Source organism: Kogia breviceps, chromosome 5, assembly GCF_026419965.1.
Source record: "Kogia breviceps isolate mKogBre1 chromosome 5, mKogBre1 haplotype 1, whole genome shotgun sequence".
NCBI lineage: Eukaryota > Metazoa > Chordata > Mammalia > Artiodactyla > Physeteridae > Kogia > Kogia breviceps.
This window is the reverse complement of record NC_081314.1, coordinates 73,399,652-73,410,634: the sequence shown is the minus strand read 5'-3', so window position 1 is coordinate 73,410,634 and position 10,983 is coordinate 73,399,652. Positions and strand designations below refer to the sequence as shown.

At 39.2% G+C, this 10,983-nt stretch overlaps 1 pseudogene; it reads left to right on the top strand.

The window, feature by feature from the left end:
* Positions 1-8,921: 8,921 nt before the first annotated feature.
* LOC131756836 (ZZ-type zinc finger-containing protein 3 pseudogene) lies at positions 8,922-10,561 on the top strand (annotated as a pseudogene).
* Positions 10,562-10,983: the final 422 nt, after the last annotated feature.

Sequence of the window (10,983 nt, the reverse complement as noted above, 5' to 3'; positions counted from 1 at the left end):
TAAGTTATCGTCTTCATAGCACTTGCCACTATTTGAAATTACATTTTGAAATTTGTTTACTTGTTAATTGCATGTATTTTACCTCCTCTCTTCTCCAATCTCTTGCCTCCCTTCTCCCTGTAACCCACATCTCATAAACCTGCAAAATGTCTTGCATGGAGAGCATCGGTCGTTTGCCTTTTTCACTGCAAGGTCCTCCATGCCTAAAACTGTGACACCTTATAAGAACTAAATAAATGTTTGTTATTTTTAAGAAATCCATTGCTTTTCTTGACGTTTCAAATGAACGACTATAGAGGTTTATTTATCCTTCATTAATGGCAATGTTCCAGCATGTATTAATTGAGCAGGATTTCTTGGTTGCTTCTCCCTTCTTCACAAGAATGCATATACTTATTTAAAGAAGAAAAGCACATCTTCTGGAGTATATGTCTTCAGAGATACACTAAATGCAAGAGGAGTCCTGAAATGAACTCTAATTGGCTCATAAATTCAGCTCTAGCCCTTCCCATTTGTGAAAGTCAAAACATAGCTCCTGAAGTAAGCATTTATCTTCCTACTCATGGACCTAATTTGTGCTGCTGAAGTCATACAGCGTCAATAGTTTCTGAAGACAGATAGTATGAAAATAATTCCCCAAATCTCAAAAAGAGAACTAATCCAGGATGGGAATATACACAGTAATATTCCAAATCACTAATATTTAAGAACTTTGGTATCTTGTGGTAAATATGGTTTTCAATGTTTTTGTGTTTATAGATTTATTAAAATCTTTTTCATAAGACCAAGAAAATAATCTATATAAACATATAAAATTGACACCACGGAAACAGATTCATGATGAAGTATTTTATACTTAGCTGTCTTAATGCTTTTCCATTGTGGTTGACATTTGCTGAAGACAAATGGAAACATCTTGTTTTAATGTGATGCTTTCTGGGATCCTCCCAAGCATGCACAATCTCTCTTCTTTTTCTTTCTCTCTCATTTTATAATGTGTTGCTTTCTATCTTGTATTCTAATTATGTTTCATTACTCCAAAGAGTGTATTTTTCCAATCACTTGGCATTGCCTTCTATAATCTGAAGTACACGGAAGGTATTGAATAAATGTTTGTGGAATATACAAATAACAATATTTTGTATACAGTTTTTTTAACATCTTTATTGGAGTATAATTACTTTACAGTGTTGTGTTAGTTTCTGCTGTATAACAAAGTGAATCAGCTATATGCATACGTATATCCCCATATCCCCTCCTTCTTTCATCTCCCTCCCACCTTCCTTATCCCACCCCTCTATATGGTCGCAAAGCACCAAGCTGATCTCACTGTGCCATGCAGATTCTTCCCTCTAGCTATTTTATATTTGGTAGTGTACATATGTCAGTGCTACTCTCTCACTTCGTCCCAGCTTACCCTTCCCCCTCGCCATGTCCTCAAGTCCATTCTCTATGTCTGTGTCTTTATTCCTGTCCTGCCCCTAGGTGCTTCAGAACCATTTTTTTTTTAGATTCCCTATATATGTGTTAGCATACAGTATTTGTTTTTCTCTTTCTGACTTACTTCACTCTGTATGACAGACTCTAAGTCCATCCACTTCACTACAAATAACTCAATTTCATTTCTTTTTCTGGCTGAGCAATATTCCATTGTATATATGTACCACATCTTTATCCATTCATCTGTCAATGGACACTTAAATTGCTTCCATATCCTGGCTGTTGTATATAGAGCTGCAATGAACATTGTGGTACATGACTCTTTTTGAATTATGGTTTTCTCAGGGTATATGCCCAGTAGTGGGATTGCTGGATCTTATGGTATTTAGGAAGCTGGAAATCTAAGTTCTACATGATTCTATGTAAGTTTCTCTTTCTAGAAATAAGTTTAATGAAAAAAAATGTAATCATTTTCAATTTGTTCCTCTGGAAATTTTGACCCTTGAAGAGTAAAAAGAAACTGTAGTTCTTAAAAACTAAAAAGAGAAGATTACTTTACACATTTAGATTTGGAAGAGTGGAATTTAGATACATAGAATTGCATTGCAATCAGGCAGAATGAAAAGGTCTAGGGATTGGAAATTTTAAGTTTGTTCAGGAATGGCAGGTTGCCTGTTTTATTTAGAGAGGTTCCTGTAGTATTCTCTTAGGATCTTTTGTATTTCTGTGGTGTTAGTTGTAATCTTTCCTTTTCCATTTCTAATTTTATTGATTTGAGTCCTCTCCCTTTTTTTCTTGATGAGTCTGGCTAAAGATTTAATAAATTTGTTTATTTTCCAAAAGAACCAGTTTTTAGTTTTATTGATCTTTGTTATTGTTTCTATTTCATTTATTTCTGCTCTGATCTTTATGATTTCTTTCCTTCTACTAGCTTTGGGTTTTCTTTGTTCTTCTTTTTCTAGTTGTTTTAGGTGTAAGGTTAGATTGTTTATTTGAGATTTTTCTTGTTTCTTGAGGTGAGCTTGAAGTTTTGTGAAATTCCCTCTTAGAACTGCTTTTGCTGTTTCCCATAGGGTTTGGATTGTTGGGTTTTCATTGTCATTTGTTTCTAGGTATTTTTTGATTTCTTCTTTGATTTCCTCAGTGATTTCTTGGTTATTTAGCAGCACACTGTTTAGCCTTCATGTATCTGTGTTTTTCACTGTTTTTTTTCCTGTAATTGATTTCTTATCTCATAGTATTTTGGTTGGAAAAGATGTTAAAATGATTTCAATTTTCTTAAATTTTCCAAGGCTTGATTTGTGACCCAAGATGTGCTCTATTCAGGAGAACATATTAGAAGAAAGTCTTTTCTTCCCACTTCAGGTGGAATGTTCTAAAAATATCAATTAAGTCTATATGATCTATTTTGTCATTTAAAGCTTGTGTTTCCTTATTTATTTTCTATCTGGATGATCTGCCTATTAGTGTAAGTGGTGTGTTAAAAGTCCCCCACTATTATTTTGTTACTGTCGACTTCTCCCTTTATGGTTGTTAGCATTTGCCTTATGTATTGAGGTGCTCTTATGTTGGGTGCATAAATATTTCTAATTGTTATGTTTTCTTCTTGGATTGATCCCTTGATCATTTTGTAGTGTCCTTCCTTATCTGTTGTACCTGTCTTTATGTTAAAGTCTATTTTATCTGATATGAGTATTGCTACTCCAGCTTTCTTGTGACTTCTCTTTGCTTGGAAAACCTTTTTCCATCCTCTCACTTTCAGTCTGTATGTGTCCCTATGTCTGAAGTGGGTTTCTTGTAGACAGCATATATAAGGGTCTTGTTTTTGTATCCATTTAGCCAGCCTGTGTCTTTTGGTTGGAGCTTTTAATCAATTTACATTCAAGGTGATTATTAATATGTATGTTCTTATTACCATTTTCTTAATTGATTTGGGTTTGTTTCTGTGGGTCTTTTTCTTCTCTGTGTTTCCCACTCAGAGAAATTCCTTTAGCATTTGTTGTAAAGCTGGTTTGGTGGTGCTGAATTCTCCTAGCTTTTGCTTGTCTGCAAAGCTTTTGATTTCTTTATTGAATCTGAATGAGACCTTGTTGGGTAGAGTAATCTTGGTTGTAGGTTTTTCCCTTTCATCATTTTAAATATGTTCTGCCACTCCCTTCTAGTTTGTAGAGTTTCTGCTGAAAGATCAGCTGTTAACCTTATGGGGATTCCCTTGTATGTTATTTGTTGTTTTTCCCTTGCTGCTGTTAATATTTTTTCTTTGTATTTAATTTTGATAATTTGATTGATATGTGTCTCAGCATGTTTCTCTTTGGGTCTATCTTGTATAGGAGTCTCTGTGCTTCCTGGACTTGATTGACTATTTCCTTTTCCATGTTAAGGAAGTTTTCAACTATAATCACTTCAAATATTTTCTCAGACCCTTTCTTTTTCTTTGACCCCTAAAATTTGAATGTTGGTGTGTTTAATTTTGTCCCAGAGGTCTCTAAGACTGTCCTTAATTCTTTTCATTCTTTTTTCTTTATTCTGCTTTGTGGCAGTTATTCCCATTATTTTATCTCCAGGTCACTTATCTATTCTTCTGCCTCAGTTATTCTGTTATTGATCCCTTCTAGAGTATTTTTAATTTCAGTTATTGTGCTGTTCATCACTGTTTGTTTGCTCTTTAGTTCTTCTATATCATTGTTAAATGTTTCTTGTTTTTTCTCCATTCTGTTTCTGAGATTTTGGATCATCTTTACTATCATTACTCTGAATTATTTTTCAGGTAGGTTGCCTATTTCATCTTCATTTATTTGGTCTTGTAGTTTTTTACCTTGTTCCTTCATCTGTAACATATTTTTTTGTCATTTAATTTTTCTTTTTTTTTTTGATGGGTGGGGCTGTATTCCTGTCTTATTGGTTGTTTGGCCTGAGATGTCCAGCACTGGAGTTTGCAGGCAGTTGGATAGATCTGGGATATCTGGGTCTTTGTGCCAAGATGAGGACCTCTGGGAGGCCCCACCCTGATTAATATTCCCTGAGGTCTGAGGTTCTCTGTTAGTCCAGCAGTTTGGAGTCAGAGCTACCACCACAGGAGCTTAGGCCTGACCTGTGGCCTCGGAAGCAAGATCTCACAAGCCACATGGTGAGGCCAAAAAAAAAAAAAAAAAAAAGGAAAAGAAAAAAGGATCAGTACAATAACAAAGAATAAAAATCAAAATAAAATTAGAAAGATGAAAATATATTAGAAAAAATAAAAATTTAAGTGAAACAACTGTAATAAGGTAAAACAAAGCCACAACAGAAAAAAGAAAAAATGGGGGGGGGGGACAAGCCAAAAGGAGCAGAACAAAAAGTATAAAGAATAAAATAAAATTTAAAAAGTAGAAGATTTATTAGAAAAAAATATATATAAATGAATCAACAGCAATGAATCAACAAGGTAAAACAGAACCCAATTCTAAAAGAGGAAAAAGAAAAAAAAAAAAAAAACCTTGGCTTTGGTGGGTGGAGTTTAGGCTGAGGTGGAACTTAGGCAGGGGCCGGGTTTGGGGGGGTGGGACTTAGGCGGGGCAACTTTTAAGTGTGGGGTGTGGCCTCTGCTTGAGACCTGCCTAGAAGCAGAGAGGCAGCGTATCCAAAGGGCAGCCTCCATAGTGTGGAGTTCAGGAGTTTGGAGGTAAGGCCCTGTGTGAGGATGTGGATGGAGGAGGTCTCAGAGGCGGTCTCCAAATATAGAGGTGGGGCCCTAAGTGAGGGTGTAGGGGCGGGGCTTGGGCTCTGCGGCAGGAGGGAGGCTCTGAGGGCAGAGGATTAGGCCTGGGAGCCCAACAGGCTTCCCGGTGCCTAAGTGGACAGGGAAAGCACTGGCCTCGTTCCCTTCCATTCCTTCATGCCCACCCCCTCCCTCCACCATCTCCCCCAGGGTCTCCCCCATCCCCACTGGACCCCTAACCGTGGGTGGATCCCACTGTGTAGGAACTCCTCTCCTCCCCCAGCTGCCCCTCAGGGGTGTTGGTCCCAGACGTCCGGGCTTAACTTTTGCTCACCCTCCCTCCCTCCCACTCCATCATGACCTGAGGGACTGGAGGGGGCCTAGGTGGGCAGAGGATCAGGCCCGGGATCTCACAGGCTCCTGAGGGCCCAAGAGGGCAGGGGAAACCTGGTCACTCTTCCTTTTGATCCTCTGCCCTCCCAGTGGTCCCCCAATTTCCCCCTTTGGGCGTGGGATCCCTTCCCTCCCCCAGCCACCCCTCAGGGGCACCAGTCCTGTCTTGCCTCCCCTTTCCCTCCCCTCTTCACTCCCCCCATGCCCCACATCCTACCCGGTCACTGGGGGTTCCTCCCATCCCCTAAGGTGTCCGTGGTTCCCCACTAGTGTCTGGTGGGTGCCCTAGTTGTGCAGAGATGCAAATTCTGCATCCTCCTGTTATGCCATCTAGACTCCTCCTATGGTAAGTTTTTATCCTCTTATATATTCGTAGATATATTCCTTCCTTTGGAAGACCCTTGCATAGCTTAAACAAAATTATTGTTAGCATAAGTGGGATCCAGCTACTCAGTTATTTAAAGCCAACAAAGAGGAAAGGTTGGTGGAAAGGAAAGTTTTCTATATTTCCGGGGGAGTGTGGGGAGGGCAGATTCATGTCCAAAGGTTGACTGCCTCCACTGACAACCAGTGGGCAAGAGCTTTTATAGGCAGAGGGAGGGGCTACATGCAGAACAGCACAGTCAGCTCTGACAGTCATCTTGAAGGTGCTCATGCAGTGGTCTGGTCAGTCATCTTGATTGTTTTAAGTACAGTTAATCTTTAGTTCCAGGGTCAGTTTGTTCCCATTTCTTTCATGCCAGTTTTCGGAATTGTGGCTGCTTATGTCATAGCTACGGCCTGCTCATCATGTAGTTAACTTCTTCCACCTGGCGGGGATTTCAGTATCTACAAAACAGCTCAAAGAATGTGGCTCAGAATATTACCTATAGCCCTCGAGGAGGAACTAAATGTCCTTGACTTTACTTAAAGATGAAACTACTTCCTGTTTGACTGTCTTCCATTGCTTCTGCATTTTCTCACTTCTCTGATAAAATGTATTATCTGACTAAAGTTTTTCTACAGACAAAAGGCAGTTGGAGGACATGGAGGGGAAGAACAGTAGGGTTCTGATCTGTTTCATTATGAAGAATTTACTGGTTTGTTAATAGGAGTGTATTATGCAGGGTTTTTTTCTAGTTTAATGATAAAATCTTTCCTCTCCATTTCCTTCAATTCTCAATAGAAACTATAGAATCACAGGTTTATTCTCTTATTTACTTGATGGCTATATTTGGGAGTCAGTTGTTTTTATCTTATAATAAAATAATTTAAAATAATTAGAGAAAGTTTAAAAATGAATACCAGCAATGTAGTAATAAAAGTGTTATCGTTATCATTTTCATATCAATACCAGCAATTTAAACAGAGTGCTTCTCTTCTAAGTCCCCACAACATCTCTGGTTGATCTAATTTATAATTCACCCTCACTGCTTCCACTAACACACTTGCCCTGGTAATTCATGTCTCCAGGGGTAGTTTGTGCTGCACATTCAAGACACTTCCTCTTTAACCAGATGTCTCTCAGCAACTGACACCCAAGTTGTCCATACTGAATTTATTATATTTTTCACAAGGACACCCTAAGGATGAGGTTCCCAAAGGCCAAAAAACCAAAGCAATAGAGTTCTAAATTACTTTCTAAGGACAATGAGTCCAGACAAATGCAAGGAATATAATTTTGTATGTGGAACATAAAAAATTGGGGACAGAGCTGGATTGTTCAGGGCAACAGAGGAGTGGCTGGATACTTCTGTGAGTATCACACAGAGAGTCCCTAGCCAGCTTCTGAAAATAAATGGTAATAGTCATCCTTGACTAGCACCTACTACGTGGCAGGAACTGTTCTAAGTTTTTACATGTATTAACTCTTGTAATCCTCACAGAAATATCTATGAGGTAGGGACTAGTATTATGATCTCCATTTTACAGATGAGGAAACTGAAGTCCATAGAGTTTAAGTAACTTACCCAAAGTCACACAGATATTGAGTCAGAATTTGAACTTGGGCAACCTGAGTCCAGTCCATGCTCTCAGCCACTCAACTTGTTGACTGTTAATGTTGTCAGATATTTAACGAATATTTGCTTGAAGGAGCTTTCAACTTATTAGCCTATGCTGAAGACCAGCTTCTATTTATGCTTTGAGTATGAGCTGAGGTCTCCCCTTTCTTGAAGATGTCCTCCTTGGACCAAATCAGGCTATGTTGGGTATCCCCCTTTCATCCTAGCCACAAAATCTAGAACTCCTTGCTGTCAGAACTGTAACTTACTTTTTGAATTCCCAATGCCTGACATAGCAATGGGAGCTAAAGAGGAGATTGTAAAATGGCATACTGCAGTAGGCAGGATATTTAAACATAAGCCATACTTAGAGATCCAAAGAAAACTGAGTATGACATTAATAATTTACAGTTTGTGACCATTCTGAAAAGCAGTTGGTATATGCATTAAATTTACTTTCAACATTATGATCATTTATTATACTCTTTAAAGTCTTCTTCAGAATTTATAAAGCAGGCAAATAGTAACTTCTACTTACATGCTAATGCTATTAATGTTTCAGTATTAGATACTAAAACCACTAAAATGTTGCCCCCAGAGTAATGGAATCTCTTTTATTAGTTAACATAAAACAAAACTCTTCTGCTTTCCTTTTGTAGAAAAGGAAATCCGTCAATCCATTTATGTAGCTACTGTTTGACAATTCTCTGTAACCAGTGATACAGATTGAAACTTTTCCTTTCTTCCCATCAGAATTAATCCTGAGTCCTCTTGTCTCACAGGTAGCTGTGACCTTGAGAAATAACATGATAAATAATAGAACGATGATCATTAATAATGGCTTAATATGTTTCAACATTGGGATCTCAAGCATTTGAAAAGGAAAAATTTTAAAGAAAACTCAGAATCATATCCAAGGTTATTAGTCTTTAAAGCTATAATGTGCTGTGTTTTGAATAGGTAGGTCCTACCTATGTCTTTGCCAGCACACAATGTGAAATAACTATGTGCATCATATTTTCACTTCCCTAAAAATTCTCTGTGCTCTGCCTATTTATCCACCCCCTCAAACCATGACCCAGGCCCTGGAAACCACTGATCTTTTTACTGTCTCCATAGTTGTGCCTCTTCTAGAATGTCATATAATTGAAATCAAACATTATGCTATTATTTAAGATTGGTTTCTGGCAGGAACAGGAGGTGGGGACCCACCTGGAAGCACCCAAGCGCCGCTGTCCAGCTTTCGGTGGCGGCGGCCAGCTGAGCCAGTGCCGTGGCAGGGGCGGACAGCGGCCACGGCGGCGGCGCCTCCCGGAGTGGCCTGCGGTGCTCGGCCTCGCCCGGAAGATATCGAGTTGTGCTAGTACAACGGTATAAATAATTAATACCTGAAATCTCAGTGTTAACATGGACATTAACAGTGATGACAGATAAATGCAGACGCTTGGGAATCAAATGCTAGGCGAAACACTTTTAAAAAAGAAAGAAATTTAGGAAGTTCTAGTATTCTCCATGGCTGAAGCTGAGAGTCTGAAATCATGATGCTTAAGCTCTATTCTAGATCATAGCTCCAACTCCTTCAGGATATAAGGAAAAGAGCTAATATTTCCACAATGATAGATCTTTGGTTGTACGGGTTTCCCAGTGAGTGGATCATGATGACCATATTATAGGGACTTGCCATAGTATGGCTGCTTCCCGATCTACTCGTGTTACAAGATCAACAGTGGGGTTAAACGGCTTGGATGAATCTTTTTGTGGTAGAACTTTAAGGAATCGTAGCATTGCTCATCCTGAAGAAATCTCTTCTCATTCTCAAGTACTATCAGGATCACCAAAGAAGAGACCAGAGCCTGTGCAAATTCAGAAAGGAAATAATAATGGAAGAACTACTGATATAAAACAGCAAAGTACTCGAGAGTCATGGTTATCAGAGACTGTTACAGACAATTGCTGTACTCGAGGCTCAACATTCTCAAGCAGTCCAGGACCTTGAAAGTTTAGGCAGACATCAGAGAGAAGCACTAAAAAATCCCATTGGATTTGTGGAAAAACTCCAGAAGAAGGCCGATATAGGGCTTCCATATCCACAGAGAGTTGTTCAGTTGCCCGAGATTGTATGGGACCAATATACCAATAGCCTTGGGAACTTTGAAAAAGAATTTAAAAATCGCAAAAGACATACTAGGAGAGTTAAGCTAGTTTTTGATAAAGTAGGTTTACCTGCTAGACCAAAAAGTCCTTTAGATCCTCGGAAGCACGGAGAGTCCATTTCATACTCTATGTTGCCTTTGAATGATGGTCCAGAAGGCTCACACATTCGTCCTCAGATGATAAAAGGATGCCTGTGTGGTGATACCAAACCTGAAACATGTAACCAATTGTGGACTGTTGAAGAACAGAAAAAGCTTGAACAACTACTCTTGAAATACCCTCCTGAAGAAGTAGAATCTCGATGCTGGCAGAAGATAACAGATGAACTGGGCAATAGGACAGCAAAACAGGTTGCCAGCCGAGTGCAGAAGTATTTCATAAAACTAACTAAAGCTGGCATTCCAGTCCCAGGCAGAACGCCAAACTTATATATAAACTCCCAAAAGTCTTCAACAAGCAGTGCCCCCTTAATAAGCATCTCTTTAAACCTTCCACTTTCATGACTTCCCATGAAACACCAGTGTATATGGATGAAGATGGTGATCGATCCTGTTTTCGTAACCACATGAACACTGCTACGGAGCAGGCATCAGATGAAGAAAGTATTCCTATTATGTATAAGAATTTACCTGAATATAAGAAACTATTACAGTTTAAAAAGTTAAAAAAACAGAAACTTCAGCAAATGCAAACTGAAAGTGGATTTGTGCAACATGTGGGCTTCAAGTGTGATAACTGTGGCATAGAACCTATCCAGGGTGTTCGGTGGCACTGCCAGGATTGTTGTCCAGAAATGTCTTTGGATTTCTGTGATTCTTGTTCAGACTGCCTTCATGAAACAGATATTCACAAGGAAGATCACCAACGAGAACCTGCTTATAGATTCTTCAGCTGACCACTCCTAAGCATTTGGACGATGAACAAGGAGCCCCAAAGAAGGAAGAAGACACCCACACAGCTAACTCAACTCTGGGATTATACAGATGTTGCTGAAGCCCACTGACTCTTGCATCAGGACCACAGAAGTTAACCTAGACTTCCTTATTTTCTGTAACATCCCACTTTGACAGCTCCAGGACTAGCATGGGACCTTGTCTCTAGTCGTTTGGCAAATTATGTGGCATACGGACCATGGAGAGCATTCTGATTGAGTACTATCAGGACAACTGCCACTTAATGGACAAAGACCTTTACAAAATGGTAACATTCAGTGTTGGAGAGCTTGTGTGTCTGATATGCTTGAGACCCTAGAAGAAATCCTGCCTAGCCTCCCCTAGATATCAGCAATGAGAGATTCTGTTCTATGAAGGTGTGACT